Source organism: Dermacentor silvarum, chromosome 9 (genome assembly GCF_013339745.2).
Source record: "Dermacentor silvarum isolate Dsil-2018 chromosome 9, BIME_Dsil_1.4, whole genome shotgun sequence".
Lineage (NCBI taxonomy): Eukaryota > Metazoa > Arthropoda > Arachnida > Ixodida > Ixodidae > Dermacentor > Dermacentor silvarum.
The window spans coordinates 108,724,334-108,742,630 of NC_051162.1; positions in this window are offsets into that span (position 1 = coordinate 108,724,334).

The window sequence follows — 18,297 nt, forward strand, 5'->3', positions numbered from 1 at the left end:
CTTTCCTGTTTAATTTAGCGTGCAGTGGTGGGAATTTGGGTCTTTCGAGTCTGTAGTGTTGTGTTAGGTCTCTGAACGTGGCCAGGCGATCGCCACACAGCCATTGTGATTGTTGTTGTTGCAGCGTGTCTGTCGTAGTGTCTAGATCCGGCAGATCCGACGCACCGCACTCGGGGGCGGAGGCGGTCTTTGTTTTACGCTATAATTTTAACTGGATAAGCAAGCACCTACTGCGGATAGCACCGAACTAAAGCAAATCATTGCTTTATTCGAAAAGCTTTCAATAGTCTAAAGTTTTCAATGCTTTTGAAAACAAAACATGAAGGGACGTGTATCGCAATATAACTGAAAGCAAAAAAAAAGCGTAAAAAGAAAGAAACGCTAAAGCATCGTAATGCTGGCTTCTTAAATTGGGTACTCAATATAATTATTCGCAAACATGTTGTTCCTCATTCTGCTGCCATTTGTGAAACGAAGCAGGCAGTTTTCAAGCTGAATTACACGTTGGAGCGAGCTTGGTCAATTCCCTGGGCGACGGGTGGAAGTAGGCACAAGGTGAAGCAGAGACAATATTTATATTGCTTGCTTAAAGAAAAAGTAGTGTACAGCTTTATTTTCGTGCAGACGTGAATTGGTCGGTTTGTTAGGCCTTTTACACACAGAGTGGTAGCTTTAAGATAGGAAATGACCTCCTAACCTGTCGTACCGAAAGGTAATAGGAGGAACGGCATGAAAACGGGCTAGTCGTCATCGACGTCATAGCGTGCTCACGATCTCACTGAATGAATATTGCGAACCTATGCGTAAACCGTAAGGATATTTCATGGCATAAGGCACAAATACGTACACAAGTAATGCAGTAGTCTTAGTTTACTACTGGCTCTAGTGATCGTCTGTAAAATGAAAAAGAACATGATATATTTCGTAATACACAGATCTTTAAGGCTAGCGATACACAGGACAGCACACTAGAACGCCCTCAAACACCACATCGCTTGAGTATATTGTCAGTCCTCAGCTAACGGCACAATAATAATTCTGAATTATATATACTTACTCCGGGTTAGCATGGAGGTCGCAAGAAAGTGAATCTCCGCTTGGTGCCCTGACGAAGATTTCCAAAGCAGGACTGGAACCGAAAGTTCTGTTGACGCGAATTGAGGCTTCCAGGCGTACTTCTTTGGCCGCTCTTGCGTAGTCGAGGCTGACATCGCTAATGGCGATGAATTTATTGGAGCCCACTGTGAGAGGGCGGCGTACAAAAAAAAACAGATTCATATTACTGGCACCGACTAAATTCAGATTATATAAACCTCAAGAGATCTCCAAAGAAATGGGGATGGAGAAAGGAGAGAAGATAAAAAAGATAATAATACAAGGCAGCAAGAGGCACTCAATGCGAACACACTCGCAGAAGCATGTTCACTGAAAATCACAGGCACTCGAGAAACCCCGTCGCGTTCACAAAGCGCAATAGGGTGTTGGGCATGTTCAACCGAGCACCTGCTGCCGATTATTCATAGAAGAAATGACCCGCTGTCGCGCACACATTCTAGATATTTTGCGCGATACTGCCGGGACTGATGATCCGTCCACACCCCACTTCGGCGTCATCCTTCTCCGACGAGTCTGTGTTTCCAAGGGAAGTGTGTGTGGCGGTTATGGTGTTCGCGTCCCCATAAGGTCCCGTACCTTTTGACGAGTTCCCGAACACTGCCAGCAAGAGAACCCGACTCGACCGTAGTTCTCAGCGAATTGATCGCTGCCACCGCAGAGATGGGGAATAATTTCTGGAGAAGTCGTCGTGCGAGAACCACAAGAAAAACTGGTTGTCACTTGGACACCACAGGTTGTCACCGCTGACGTCAAGTGCAGGGTGCTGACGTCAAGTGACACGTATTATGCTATGATCAGCTAGTCAGAGAAGACACACGCACATGAGAAAACAACAGTGACACTAGAAACAAGACGTGCGCGTTAATAGAAATGATAGTGGGATGCAACACTTCAGCTAGCCAAGATAATTACGAAGTGTACTACTTACGAAAAAGAAAGATGACATGCAAACACACTGCAGCCCAGCGTGGTATTCAATGCGAAAACGCACAACACTAATCAGGCTCAGAACAAAATTGCTTTTCTCAAATGATGCATTAGTACGCGCTAGCATCGATATACAAGGCGCACAAGACTTACCAGAACACCTGGTTAACTTTGGCTGTTGCTGCGTCGATGCTGTGCCATGCTGCAGAACGACCAGAAAGGTAAAGCACGCGATGGTCAGCCTGTTCATTGTCAGTTGAAACCTAACACTGCTGCTGGTACCGCAGAACGCCTTTGGCTTTTAAACGCATGCAGAAAAGTCGCCGATTCCGGAAGAAGATCTAAGAACGTTTTTTTTTCTTTCTTTCAGGTAACGCTTGTGTGACAGTTACGAGTAATTTAGTCGACATGCCGACGGCAGGTCCCGTCCGGTGCTCGCGCTTGTCCGATTGCCAATCCTTTCCTTTCAATCGTCTGGACGTTCACCTCTAAATTTATTGAGCCAACGAACCGCGAGAACACGCTCATAAAGATGATGATTACTAATGACATTCTATGTTATTGATGGTAAAAAAGGAAGGACCGTATATGGTAGAAACGTGATCATGAAGAGGTCTAGATTTACAAGAGGGTGGCCAATTTCAGTTCTTATTTTTCCAACCACGCATATATCCTCGTAAAACCCCAGATCCTTTTCTTGCCAAGAAATTTTTCTTTCTCCGAATGCGTTTAGTTTGTTGGCGCATGCGCGTCATACATCGGTTGCCGGTCTATAAACCACCCCTGTCACTGCCATCGCTTCCCAGGTTTGGTTCAGAATGACACTTGTGGATACAGTTGTCCTGCGTGCCATCCACTTTAAATTCGAAAAGCATGCTTGACATTGTCCGATCTGTTTTGTTTTTGCTATATTACTGGCTACACAAAACATGGAAACAATGTTCGACCAATATCGGACTAAGTTAGCATGTCTTTCACCGAACGATCATTTGATAAAGCAATATTTTGGTGAAAAACGATCAACGGCAAAAAAAAAATCGCAGTTTCGCCCGAAAGGCGAAGCATCAATTGCGATAGCAAATTTACTAGTAGAGTATACCGAGTAAGGTTAGTAGTTTTACGGGCTGGATAAACTTGGACACATTTGCTTACTAATTAAATTAACAAGCATGGTGTCAGCGCGCTCAAGCAAACATGAATAGACCACACTCGATGACGGCAGACGAACACTGTCAAAACGCTGGCGTGTGCAAGCGCGACTGGATCAGTGACCGACCGTTCATGTGGTCTGTCGCTTCAACGGAAACTGAGCGGCGAAAGCACAGCGCATACTAAGGTTAGAGCCGTGTGAAGATCGCTTTCAAGACACGGTGCGCGCGACAACTCTGAGCCGCTCAAACTATAAGTACGCAGTTCCTGGCAGAGAAGAAGCCGCGCAACCTTCCTCCCACGCTGCCTTCCCGCTTCCCTCATTTCGCGTGGGAGATAGAGTCGCCAGTTCCCCCTTGCACCCGGTCATAAGATACGCATTTAGTACCGCAGCTAAACGGTGCCTCCCCTGCCTCCCTCCCTCACTACCATCCGCCCACAGCTTTTCGCACGACCGGAGACGTCGTGTTTGCTCAATGCCGTGCGTTCGCTCTCCGTGAAAGCGCGCCTTCACTCGCACATGCAGCATACGGCTCGCGACGAGTATATCGCTGTTGGACTTTATACGGGACCTCACGGCGACGACGATGGCGACGGCAGCAAGGCGCTTGGAGTGTCCATATAACTGCTATCGCAATAAAAGTAAACCAAGGTGCATGTTCCAATGCAGCAGACGCACAATCTAACGTGGGCCCTAAGGCTATGCACAGATAGTTCCAATATGTAAGCCCAATTTGCACTTTGCATAAATTATATTTTTTTCATGTTTGCTGTCTTATTGCATTTTTTTAGTTACTAGAGTTCAACTTTCATGTTTGTGGAATTACTGGCACTTCTGTGGCCTATATTTTCAGGGTCACATCATTGAATAAATAGCAACAGCAACCAATCGATTTCTAGTGCTATTTCTCTGTACTTTTGGAGTGCAGTTGTCTCAACAGTGCACTTTTACTCTCAAAAAGCTCATTATTTTTTGCGCATGTGTCAAACATACAGTTGTGCCAGCATGACATTTTGTGAGTTGAACGTTTTAAGGAAGCTCTCTTGATTCACTACTGCGGAAAACCGGTTATTTTCAAATTGTGACTCAACGAGAAAGAAGGTTGCTTGTAGATAATGGGCTGTAGTGTGGAAGGCTTTCCTTGAATTTCTTGTAATCTTTTTTTTTTTTTGTCTGAATATGCTTCTTTTCATTTTGCCTGGGGCATGTACCGTAATTTGCGCCTCTTAAGGAGCATTCAGTGCAGCATCGGACGTTACTTGCCCGAGAAATTGTAATAGTAGATAGCTAAGTATCAAAGCTACAGTAAATAACTTTTTAACAACTCACGCCATTGAAAAAACTCGTGGTACCATGTGATAAAACACGTGGTACCATATGATCATGTGTGATTCGGATATAAGAAAGCTGTGTTTCCAAATAAACTCATTAGACCATGTAGGATTATGATGCGGGGCATATGGGTCGTTCACAGCGATGGTTGTCACGGGCTCATTCCCTTGGTTGTATTCATATTTGCCGATGTCGTCACTAGATTCCCGAATTTTTTGTGAGAAAGTTACGAAGAAATAAATTGTTATTGTGCAGCGAGGATCCGAATTTACCACCAACGTATTGTCAGTCCAGGATTGCACCTATAGCCAATCCACAGATGCTACAGCAACGGAATATACTGATAACGAGTTAGGGAAGTAGCCGCAGTAACGGCTGACCAAGCCCAGCATCGTCGTCTGCAGTTGTTAGCTGTATGTGTCATAAGGACGAAGCCGATGTGTGATTTCTTGAATTGAACTTAATTGAATTCTGGGGCTTACGTATCCAATATGATGTATGATGCTTGTCGAGGGAGGACTGCTGATTAGTGGTGTAGGCACAAAAAAGTACGACACATGTCTAAGTAGATTAAAGCTGCTAAACCATTGTGTCTCTGTTCCAAATTGTAATTCTGAGGGAATGGCCAAGAATAGGCACACACCGAGGTGTGCGGAAGGAATGTATATGAACGAGCGAGCCATAAGGATATATTCATAAGGCTTATCTTCATAAGAATATACTAGATGACGTTGTCGTAATAACGGTCCAGAAAGCCATATCAAGGGCTTCAACTAAAAGTGAACGTCACAAATAGGCAAGAATGTCTTATTTTCACTCTACGACTGGGCGATTCAGGTTTTTATGCATCCTAACCATTTCAGGGGATACAAATATTTTCAAGTTGATGTATGATTCTGTATATTGGTCTAACCCATGTATGATCTCAGGCAGTGGCGTAGCCAGGGGGGGGGGGGGGGGGGGGGTTGGGGGGGGGGGGGTTCAAACCCCCCCCTACTTACCCACCCTTTGTTTTCGTCGCTTCGCGCTCACATAATTCATGAAAACGGTGCTACTATCACAATTTAATTCCTGGGCGCCTCCGTTTGGGTTGATAATTTACAGCGAATCATGTCTGCATATGGAAAAAACTGTCACGGTGTTTGTCAAGGCTTTGACACTCTGTGAAGTTTTGGGCGAGAATGTGGCGGCCGCATTCTGAAGCAACAAATGCGCAACAAATGAAGCAACAAATGCGGCAGCCGCATTTTAGATGATGGCGAAAACGCTCGACGCCCGTTTACTTAGATTAAGGTTGCACGTTAAAGACCCCAGGTGGTCGAAATCTCCGGTATACATTTCCGCCGCTTCCCTTCAGGTGCCGGTTAGGCCGCGCTCGCGCAGTATTTTAGGCTACGTTCACACTTGGTCTCAAAGCTGTAGGAAGCGGCAAAATCTTGCAAAAATCCGCCCGCCCAGGTGGCAAAACAGGCAGAAATACAGGATGCGAGCCAAATCGGTCTCGGGCCGATTTTTTCGCCATGGCGAAGCGGAAACGCGGCGGAAAGTCATTCTTCTTCACTGGAAGCTACACTAGCATGTAAACAACCGGTCGTAAAATGGCACCGGGCGCCAAAACCATGGCACCAAAAGTGTAGGCTGTAATGCTGATCGACGCGATCAAGAACCAGCCCTTGCTCTACGACAAGAGTGGAACTAAAACGTACTGTCAGCAATACTCGCGATAGTATTCAACGTCGCGCGACCGGAGGTGCGGCAACGAAGCCTTGGCGTGACCCAACTTCTCGCGCTTTTGCAAAGTCAGGCGAACCCACCACCGCCGTTTCCGAGGTGTCCGCGTCTTCCGTTTATTTATTGTCCATTTCTAGAAAACAAGTAGGTAGAAGTATAAAAGCCATTTCTTCTTCCACTTCCATGGCAGACAATAGTTAGGCATATTCCTCGTTGGCGCTCCATAATTCTCCTCGTACGTGTACCGCATGTTGCAGAAGTCGCGGGGTGCTTTTCTCGTCGCGACGATAGATTGGGAGCGTAGGTCTCACGTAGGACGCGCAGGCTTTGGCGAGCCCCAACACAAGAGCCAGCCCGGGTTTTAGCTGTGGTGTTCCCGTTGCCCCTTTGGTGTCCTGGAGGCGCCGACAATACGAAATGATGAAATGTTATTACAACTTGTAAATAAAAGCTATTAAAGAAATATTATCACGCCTAGGCACCAACCTGTGACTCAGCGCTACCGCGCCCGTGTGCGGAGAATTACGGAACGCCAAGGAGGAATTTACCGAAGGTCGCAGATGACACGCGAAGTTGCGTAAAATGATCACTTTTGATGACAGTACGTGGGTCAAAGAATGAACATACCGCTCGAAATAATGCAATAATGAGCGCCACCACGCCGACAAACGTACGCAGACTAGATGGATCTGGACGAAAACGGCAGCGGCGGCCGCGGCGGTAGCAAAACAAATGTGAACAACTTGGACAGGCGCGGAAAAAATTTTCCGGCCGCTTCGGCCTTTCCGGCCGCTTTGGCCTTTCCGTCCGCTTTGGCCTTTCCATCCGCTTGCCGCTTTCCAAGTGTGAACCTAGGCTTAGTCTGCACGAGAAATGTCTCTTGTTTGCGATTGCGCCACAACGGAAGGCTGGTAATTACTGTTGTGTTGTTGAATCCCAAACCAGCAATTACGGAAGGCTGGTAGTTGCTGTTTTGTTGTGGAATCCCAAACCATCAATTTACACACGTAGGCGCTGATGACAGCAGTGAAATTCCACCGACTCGCAATAGAATGCACGAAACAGACAGCCGACAAGCATGAATTACTGCTGTGCGCAGTACAGCGTAAGTAAACTCTTGTTGCAGGCGCTGACAGTTCTCGTCGGAGTTCACGCGTCCTGAGAAATTGGTTATGTGCACTATGCACTGAACAATACCGAAGTTCATTCCTGCATCACTAGTACACCAATCAGTCGAGATTCTGTGAGGTACAAGGCCGCTTCCTGTTTGCACCGGCGTAAGTGAAGCAGAAATGAGTTGCACGCACTACTTAAGATGCGTACACATGCCATATCTGTGCTGAGCGGTGAAATATTCTGTACAATTCTGAATCTGTTGACGTAAAGGCAAATGACCGCTGCACGCTCGCACACAGCGGAAGACACAGCGGCCCATGCACTTGCCGCAGGAAATGCAACCCTCTCGTATGAGGGAGCAGGGCGACGAAAGCTTCGAAAAAAAAAACGCCTTACGCGTTTTTGCGCGTATTTAAGTTTTCATGCGCAAAGACGCAGCGAACAAGCTATTGCTATGGGAGTAGGTATAGCCTGGTCACACGTGCATTTTCACGCGCATAGCCGTCCTTGACTTGTGAAACGCACTTCGCCCCGACGAGGACGACGCGATCTACGCTTAACGGAAATTAACAATTAATGATGTCTTCTCCGATCGAAGACTGGTCCATTCAGTGGCGCGATGAGAGACTGTTGCTCCAAACGCCCACTGTACCTGTCGTACTTACTGTATTTACTGAGCTTACTTTACTTTTTACGTAATTTCTTCACAAGCACACGCGAGGGGGGGGGGGGGTCCCATGTCTTTGATATACATGTATAGAGTCTGCCTACACTACCGCTATTTATTATCGATCAGGTGACCTAGAGGAAAGCAGAAGCTTTCCCCCGCCGGTCGGGCCGATGAACCCCCCCCCCCCCCCCGAAAAAAATTTCTGGCTACGCCCCTGATCTCAGGGGCAGAGATATTCGATTGCGTTACGTCAATCACGAAGTTGCCTTTTCGGAAACCAGATAAAGCACTACTTGATGCTTTGTTCTGAAGTTCGGCCATTTAGCACATAAGTAGGATACTGCTTTGCGATTAGTTTGCTGCCCCGTTTCTGGGCATTATTTACAAGTTTCGTCCCCAATAACACCAAGTAAGCGTGCTATGCGGTTACGCCCTTCACAACATGCTTATTCCACTGTAACAGGACGCTTGCGACTCCCACGGGTTATAGTCACGACCGGATTGGGCTTCGAGTGCGTTCCTCCTTAACACGCGCAGAGTCTCGTCCGGCTGTGGTGTGGTGAACCATGGTCTCCGTGCGCGTTCGATTTCGGATGTCATGGGTAAATACAGCATTTCAGCCGTAGTCATGACAGATGGCGCCACCTTCCCATTCCAGCGCAATGAACAATTTTGATTGGCTGCGCTGCAGACGACATCCACTTTATGCTGTAATTATTGTGCACAAAACTGGTATGTAATACCCGCAAGTGTGGTATTAAACTAACTCACTCTGAAATGCTACTTCTGTGTTAAAATTCCGCGCGAATGAGTTAGAAGTTTAGCAGGAACAGTCATGTATACTTTGCGCTTATAATCATGCGACATTTAGTACACTTTCTATTACTTCTAAGATATTTGTAATAGTTCTCGACTTCCTGCCTTCCAGCCAGCCTTTGCCCGTCTTTCGCGCTAATGTCGGCCGGCGATTTCAGTCTACTGTAGTGTACTGCGGTTCCTACGATATTGATATAGTTTCATGTCTGCTCGCAACCAATCTGCTTGTTCATCGCCTTCACTACGAATAGGGGCAGTCCTGTATCTATAAAACCGAAAATGCATATCTTTTATTTGACGTTCTTACAATGGTTGCTGCCCTTTCATTATTACTGTACCATTATTCGACCTTCTTTGCTATGTGATAAGTATAAGAAATATTATCCCGCATTCTTTATAATTAGAAAGATGTGTGCTTGACGTGTTCAAAGTAGAAAATACAAGGCTTCTCTTCTGGGCACATCTTAGGCAATGCAGTGACACTAATTATTTGCAATCTCTCTTAATTGCCCAATTGAAGTGCTACGAAAAAGAAACCCCTATGCATGGATGGTTTATAAACAAGCCAATGTAACTAATTAAGAAAAGTGAACTTATGTTGGCATATCACTTGTGTCTTTATTACTTCTATGAAATCTAAATCCAGTGCGAAGCATCCGCTAAGAGCTGGAAGCTCGTTTAATCAAGCTCGATTTCTACAGGAAATTTCACGCAATCAAAAATATAACCGTCGTCTCGTTTCTTCAAGGTGAACACCAGACGACCATTCTGCAGAGGAAACAGAATAAATTGTGTGTCATCGGAACTGCCACAAAAAAAAATGTCACAGTTTCGCCCTAAGGGCGAAGCAATGAATGCGATAGCAACACAGCAATGTCATACGAAGTAAGGTGAGCGGCTTTGGTAGCAATATGAATTGTAGTAAACATGAGCTGATTAAGTAAGCAGGTGTGCTGCGGCGTAAGTAGACCGACATGAAGAGAGACTCGATGACCAGGAGAAGGCGCGTGTGAAACGGTGGTGTTGATGAGAAGCGCTTCCCGTGGGCAGCGCGTGCGAAGGGACACATCTGTAGCGCTGCACTGCCGATCCGGGCAGCATTGCGTGTGTAGCGTGCGTTGGAAAATGTGGCCCGACTATTACGAACTGAATGAACAAGCGTGGTGTGAGCGCGCACAAACACGAAGAGATCACACTGGATGACAGCAGACAACGACTGTCAAAACGCTGGCAGCAAGCATACGCCGCTGCGGGCGAAGGTACGTGCGGTCTATCGCTTCAACGGAAACTGAGCGGCGAATGCACTTAAAGGTCAGAGCCGTGTGGAGATAAGAGACGGTGCGAGCGAGCGACGAGCGGGGTTGTTGGCGGAGAAGTGCGCCCCCCCCCCCCCCCCCCTTGCTCCCTCCGGCGCTGGCTTCCTGCTTCCTTGCTTGCGCGTGGGAGATTGAGTGCGTTCGCTCTCCGTGATAGCGCGCGTCTCCGCACGCTTCCTCTCGGGCATACGGCGCGCGGCGAAGATTTTATCTATGGGGAACCTCACGGCGACGGCGACGACGACGGCGACGACGACGCCGACGGCAGAAATCCGGTTCAAGTGTCCACATAATTGCTATCACAATAATAACAACTGTCACAGACACAACAATAATATCAAAAACGCTGAGAACAACGATGTCGTCCTCTCTCTGTAAAATAAAAAAAAAATACACGCACGCACTGCATTACTCGACCATACGTGGACATTAAACGATGCTGTCCTTGAGATAATGTGCATACGAGCAAATAGATGTTAACAAGTAGAGAAGTTGTAATGATGTTTAAGAGCTTAAACTGTTATGGGCTAATTCCAATAGCCGTTTTGGTAGCCACCGGTGTCCGTCACAGCTGTCGTCAGGAATGAGAAAAACAAAAACCATTTCGCGCCAGATTTGAACCCAGGCCTTATGCGCGAAAGTCAGCTACTCTACCCCTGCAACACGCCAGCGGTTGCTAAATACAGCGGAAGCACGCGCGCGAGGAGCCACGAGATGTGATTTGCGCTCCACCTACCATCGATACGTGCACACTATGCATCGCAGTTGCATAGTATCGAACCAGGTGGCATGTCATGTAGCTGTTGCATATCTAGCGGTACAAGCTACACAGAACACTTTTAAGGAAGAAAAATAACATTAAGGAGATGTATACAACAATGATAGAATGAAAGACATGTATCGCATCTTTTCTTTTCAGAGTAGCACAAATATGTTGGTCCAAGTTGCAGTGAAATCAGTAAAACAGGAGAAGCGAGCACCAGCAAAGTGGAGAGAAGAAGCAAATGAAACTTTGCAATTAAAAAAAGCACTGTGCAAGACGTCTGGCGCAGTGTCCTATTAGCAGAAAGTGTTGCACAACTTGAGTTCAAACATTGGGAAAAAGGCGCAAGGTTGATAGAGCTTTCACAGAGCGATGCATTCTGGCTCGGTTATGCCCACGTATATACGTGTCCCCAAAGAAGCCCCCTTGGGGGTAGAAGCTTGTTAGATGTTATATCACGTGCATCTTTAGCAGAGTCTGCGAAATACCGCTTACAAGCAGAAAGTTCTATAAACAGGGCGTTGTATCAATGATCGAGCGTGAGCAAAGCTGCATCACACTTACCGGCGCAAAGTCATTCCTGTGTCTCTGAGGCTTTGCTTTCTACTGTTCGAGTTCTGGATAACACTGACGACATGATTCCACGGGAGCTAATAGAAGTTTCTTGTATAAGACAGGACGAGTAAGCGCGCATCGGTGACACTTCTGTATACATATATATCGCTCTGAAGCAATTACCAAAAATAAATAGAAAGAATGGTGTGATTTGGTTGTTTGTATGCATTGCAAGATGACTACGTAGTTTCGGACTTGTGCGTGTGGTTGTCCGCGCATCTTCATTCTTTTTTTATGCAAGCTGTCTGATCCGAATTCCCTTTAGTCATATGAGTTAGCACTTCCCTTGTGTTTACACCATTGTCCCATATAATGTGTGCGTTTGTTAATCCTGCAAGTATGAAGCAATCAGCCTGCCAACACTATATATTGGGATAGCTGAGCTGTCTAGTCTTGCAATACGCTCGCTATTCCTGACGAGGTAATTGATCGAAAATCAGTATAAGGTTTTAAGTCGAAGAAAAAGGACCGCCTAGTCATTAGCCGCATGAAAGAAAGCTTACATAGAGATACTTACAGTTAGCCGTATTTCATACCTAACGGTTAAGGTGAACGTGTTCGCGCGCAGACAAAATTTGCAGAACTCGAAGTATGGAGTGTCTGGGGAGAGGATCACCTGGGTCTTTTATTGCGTAAAAGCATATCGGAAACGTTAGGCCTAATTCATCGATGTGTGCGATGATGCAAAACTAACGTCCGCTAAACAACTTGTTTGCTAGCGTGTTCTTCAGTGCCCTTCGTCTCAATACCAGAAAATTTGACACCGCTTTACAGAATATACCTGGCATGTCAGATGACACGACAAGAATAAACAGAACCTCATAAGTTCGTATATTATTGAGTTTATTGTATGTTGTGTTGAGCATAATGAGTGTTACCATTACATTGGACATCGTACGTCATGCCTGGAAATGCGCTCCCTTGTGGTGACAAACAATGCATGTGGCACATTGGCACGAAGGCCCCTACAACGTTGTAAAAAATACTTTGATGTGTTGTTTGTGGGTTTCGTATACACATAATACCAAATAATAATTTTCCCTAATAACCGATCAGTCACACAAAATAAAGACAATATCTACTATCGCAACTGAGTAAATCAGAAGTTTACATTGAAGCATAAGTGATATCTCCCTCTGTCACGTAACATATGTGTTTTGGATATTGATCATCACGAATAAAATCCTGCTAAATATAATGGTTATTGACCACAAACATTTGCCAAAATAAATAAAAATCTATCGTAGGAAGACCAATTAAAATGAGATAATTAAGGTGTCAGAACTGAAAGGCCTGTTTGTAAAATGCAACGTATATTGTTTTTCGGCAGTACTGACTACTGCAATCAAGACACATTAAAAAACGCTGCTCATACGTTTGAAGACACTTGCCGATAAAAAAGAAACTTAATTTACTCACCCCTATGCATTTCTCGGTGGACCTGGTCCGAGGAAGCTTGAATGCAATGTGGCCAGTGTGCAGGCCTGACCTTATTGGGCACCGGTTTCTCCATTCGTCGCTCAGTGTTTTTTCCATAACCGTTGGGCCATATCAAAGTCGATGCGCACTGCACGGAGTACATGTGGATTACTCAAGGGCACAAGATACGGGAAGAGAGCGGTGGGGGCTAGAGAGCAAGCATGGGCTGCAGATTAACATTAAAAGGGAAAAACTTGGAGGACGCTTAAGCTTCGCCTTTAAGAGTGAAACGCGATAGCATTCAAAGATCACCCACTGATTCTAAAAATGTCACAGTTGCGCCCGAAGGGCGAAGAAATGAATGCGATAGCAACACAGCAATGTCATACGAAGTAAGGTGAGCGGCTTTGGTAGCAATATGAATTGTAGTAAACATGAGCTGATTAACTAAGCAGGTAAGCTGCGGCGTAAGTAGACCGACATGAAGAGAGACTCGATGACCACGAGAAGGCGCGTGTGAAACTGTGGTGTTGATGAGAAGCGCTTCCCGTGGGCAGCGCGTGCGAAGGGACACACCTGTAGTGCTGCACTGCCGATCCGGGCAGCATTGCATGTGTAGCGTGCGTTGGAAAATGTGGCCCGACTATTACTAACTGAATGAACAAGCGTGGTGTGAGCGCGCACAAACAAACATGAATAGATCACACTGAACGACTGCAGACAACGACCGTCAAAACTCTGGCAGCAAGCGGATACGCCGCAGCGGCGAAGGTACGTGCGGTCTATCGCTTCAACGGAAACTGAGCGGCGAATACACGGGCATAAAGGTCAGAGCCGTGTGGAGATAAGCGACGGTGCGAGCGAGCGACGAGCGCGGTTGTTGGCAGCGTAGAAGTGCGCCCCCCCCCCCCCCCCCCCCGCTCCCTCCAGCGCTGGCTTCCCGCTTCCTTGCTTGCGCGTGGGTGATTGAGTGCGTTCGCTCTCCGTGATAGCGCGCGTCCCCGCACGCTTCCGCTCGGGCATACGGCGCGCGGCGAAGATTTTATCTATAGGGAACCTCACGGCGACGGCGACGGCAGAAATCCGGTTGAAGTGTCCATATAATTGCTATCGCAATGAAACTTTCTGCCTACTGCAGCTTATGTAACCCCAACACTTACTGGGAAAGGCTGGCGGCGAACGCTACGCACGAAGGTGAGCTTTCTGGTAGAAATGCGGCTTCTTGCGATGGTCGATCCCGCAGGTTGTGCACGGCCGCGCCAAACAATTGCATCATTTCCAGTTTTGAGCTCTGTTATTGTTTCGCAGTTTTAATATTTCAGTCTGAGAAGATTTAACATAAAAGGTATGCGCCGTCGGCGTTTTGTTTCATGACATTTGTTTGTGGGCTGTCATTCTCAAAATTCCAAGGAACAACTTTGTCAAGAATGTAAGATGAGATATCAGCAACTTTAGTGATAGAATGGTGTGGCAATATAAACCGCATGTACCGCATGTCCTACACCAAGGCGTGGAATATACATCTACATATAAATTTGCGAAAATTTTTTCTCACGGACAACGCCGCCGACACCGACACCAGATTTTCTGCTTCACGGGGCCCTTAACGCGTTAAAGAATGAAGATTGGCACACCACGTAATGGCTTTGGGCATAAGACCGTTGGTCTATTGGAGTTGCTGGATGGATGCCAAGAGAAGTGACATAACACCAATATCTGTCACAGCACCAATATCTGACATAGCATCCTGACATCCTCACATAGCACCAATATCTGTTCTTTCTACTTATTTCTATGGTTTTACGTGCCAAAACCAGTTACGATTATGAAACACGCCGTAGTGGAGGGCTCCGGATTAATTTTGACCACCAGGGGTTCTTTAACGTGAACTACAACGCAAGCACAGGGCGTTTTTGCATTTCGCCTCCATCGAAATGCGGCCGCCGCGGCCGGGATTCGATCCCGCGACGTCGTGCTCAGCGGCGCAGCGCCTTAGCTGACTGAACCACCGCGGCGGGTGCCAATATCTGGGGAATGCGAACTTGGTGCTACGTCCAGTGCTTCAGGTACGTTTGGAAACATTGCTGATAGCGGCCGTACAAGGCTTCCGAACATTTGTCGATAATCCAAACACTATATATATATATTAAGAAACCACCCATCCTTGGTCACGAGGACGCTGACACCGAGGCGCATACCGACGCAAGCAACATCGGTCTTGGCCCTGTGCTTGTTCAACACTAGGAAGACATTGAGCGAGTGATCGCTTACGCCAGTCGCACTCTTTCACGTGGCGAAATCAACTACTCCACCTCCGAGAAAGAGTCTCTAGCAGTTGTGTGGGCCATAATGAAATTTAGGCCTGATAGTGCCCCATCATACATCATCATCGACAGAGGAACTGACTTTACAGCCAAACTAATAGAAGACATCTTCAAGTTGAGCTGCACGCAGCATCCCAAGGCGACTGCCTATCATCCGCAGACCAACAGACTGACGGAACGGTTAAACAAAACCATTTCTGACATGCTGTCCATGTATATCGGCGTTCAGCCTAAAACATGGGATTAGGTCCTGCCGTACGTTACATTCTCCTACAACACCGCCGTTTAGAAAACTACACGATTCACATCGTTCCATCTTGTCTGCGGGCGTGAGGTCCAGACCATGCTAGACGCAATGCTTCCACACGACATCGACGCTTCATTTACTTCCGACGCCGAGCAACTTACTCAACATGCATAGGAACCTCGTGAACTTGCGCGCCTCACATCACGAAGCAGCAGGGCACAGATGCACGGCGTTACAACCTTCGGCACTGGCAAGTCGAATACCACCCACCCAGAGCATAATCGAGCGAGACGAGAAGCTAGAGCGAAGGCTCTGCATAAGAACTACCCTCCTTATACTCCGGCAGTTTACGTAGACGCGGCCGAATATCCAAACCGCCCAGCTTTCGCATTAGCTGTTGTAGATGGATTCCAAAACCCGATTGTCAGTGCGTCGATTCCAAATTTGACAGAATTCCTGGAAGCGGAAGAGGCAGCAATGGCCTTAGCCATTGCTGACTCCTGAGCTTTAGAGTATCCACGCCATCTTGTCCAGTTGTCTGTCTTGCCGACGCTGTGCACATCTTCAAGTGTCATTTCGTGACAATATATAGATTGCACTACACAATAGATTGCACGTTCATCACTTGAGCATGGCCGTTTTGATTCGTCCAGAGCATTCCTTGTGATTATTTGGATGCCTTGTGAACAAATGGCCTAAAAACGCTCGGCTATTGAGCTTTAAGATGCTGGCAGCCAGCCTCTTGAAGAGGTGCTTCATGAGCACTGTACACTTCATGTTTGTCATTTGTCATTAAAAAATTAAATTTTGGGGCTTTACGTGCCAAAACCAGCATCTGATTATGAGGCACGCCGTAGAGGGGGACTCCGGATTAATTTGGACCACCTGGGGTTCTTTAACGTGCTGTCATTTTTCATAAGTGTTCGTGTCGGCATAGCCGAATTCAAATATAGTATCTAGGTTTTGTTCACAAGCTACTCACGTAAAGCAACTGGCTCAATTTACGCGAAAAGAATACTTTACTTCTTAGTGCTATATGGCCAAGCTTAACAAAACCGCTTGTGTTAGCGATTTGTAATAACCGGCATCAATCTACAGATATATCTGTATATGAAATGAACTAAAAATAATTTGCTACATGAATCATTCTCTTTCATACATTTCCCCAAAAAGCGATTAGCAAAAGCAATCTAAGAAAAGAAATAACAAGGAGAGCACGACGTTTTTTGAAGAACGAAGCCCATGTGCGTTCCCAAGGAAATTAAGCGGTGTTATTGTGTGCATGTCACCACAGAAGTATATCGTGCATAAGCACAACACTTCTGAAAACAAAAATGAATGAAGAAAGGCTTATTACGATATGTACGCGCACTTTGTAAGGTGTACATCTCATGTGCTAACGGTAAGGGCCTCCTATCCCGATGCCAGCCTCTCGATATGCCATCCAATCGGTGAATATGAATTTAATATTGGAAAAAATACTGCGCCAATGGCTGACCGTTCTTACGAAAGAAACATCTGCAGAATGTCGGCCCAAACGCCCTACTACCCCTCAAAGGCACCCATTGGTAATTTACATGCGCTATCTCCCTCTCTGGGCTGGCTCTAAGACTTGCCGCTCCACCTTTATTTCGGCACTCTGGGCAAGTCTCATTGAACGAAACCCGATAGTGAGATGGTTAAACAAACACAAAAGGGCTCAATTGAAAGGAATATCATCAGAGAAGTAGGCTATACACGAGAAACAAATCATTAGCCATGCGGCTTGCTGGCAGTTAAACGATTTGCCACCGCATTTTAGATCAAAACATGCTAGTTCAATTACCAGAGTTTAGAATGACCCGCTTTTGAGCTTGTTCGTAAACCATTGTAATGCAAGGCTGCCAAGCGCCACCTGAACCGTGAGTATAAGAAACGTAAGGAATGCGGCAATTCTATCGACACACTTTAAAGCTGAAAGGGAAAGACGGTAATCAGCATTTTTTAACACCTGACCAGAAATTGAGATAGCGAGAAAGTATCGCTCAGTTCTAGTTTGACATATGCTTTACAGATACGTGCTTTTTTTTCTTATTAGCTTTTCAAGAAAAAATAAAGCGAATTCTACTATGACGAATACAGAAGGGAAATATTTTAAGTAGTTTTGTTTATGAATTCAGGTTATGCGACAGATATAAAGGAGCAGTACTAGCTTATGTAAAAAAAACAAATATTAAGAACCACAATAAACTTACGAGGACATTTCGTCGCATTGGGGCTTTGCGTCGAGCAGGACGCCACCTGAAGGAAGGCCAAGAAGCAAGCGACTGTCACGATGTTCGTGGTGAGCAGTGATGTGATTTGTGTTCGTTCACAGAGCTGCCTTCCTTTCTTTAAGCACCGCTGTTGTTCACGTCCAAGAGCTGACGGGACTGGAGGAAGCTCGAAGACAGGCCTTCCTCGTTCAAGCAACGGTCGCACGACCGAACTGCCAACACCTCCTTCGATACGTCAGCCGCACGTCACTTCCGATGCTAGCCTTCCTTCAGTTCCCCACCGTCGCACTCGTGCGCTCGCAAGATGGCGCTCGTTGCATGGAAAGTTCCTTGGCCAGTTGACATGCCAAATTGCCGGCTCAAGTTAATCTGCAGCCTTCCAACTTTACTTTATTTGGCCAGTAGACCTTCTAGCTTTACTTTAGAGTGTTCTCCACTTGATAGCGACGCGGAAGCCACAGTGGTAGCCCAATGGCTCTGGCGTTTGGGCTACTGAGCTC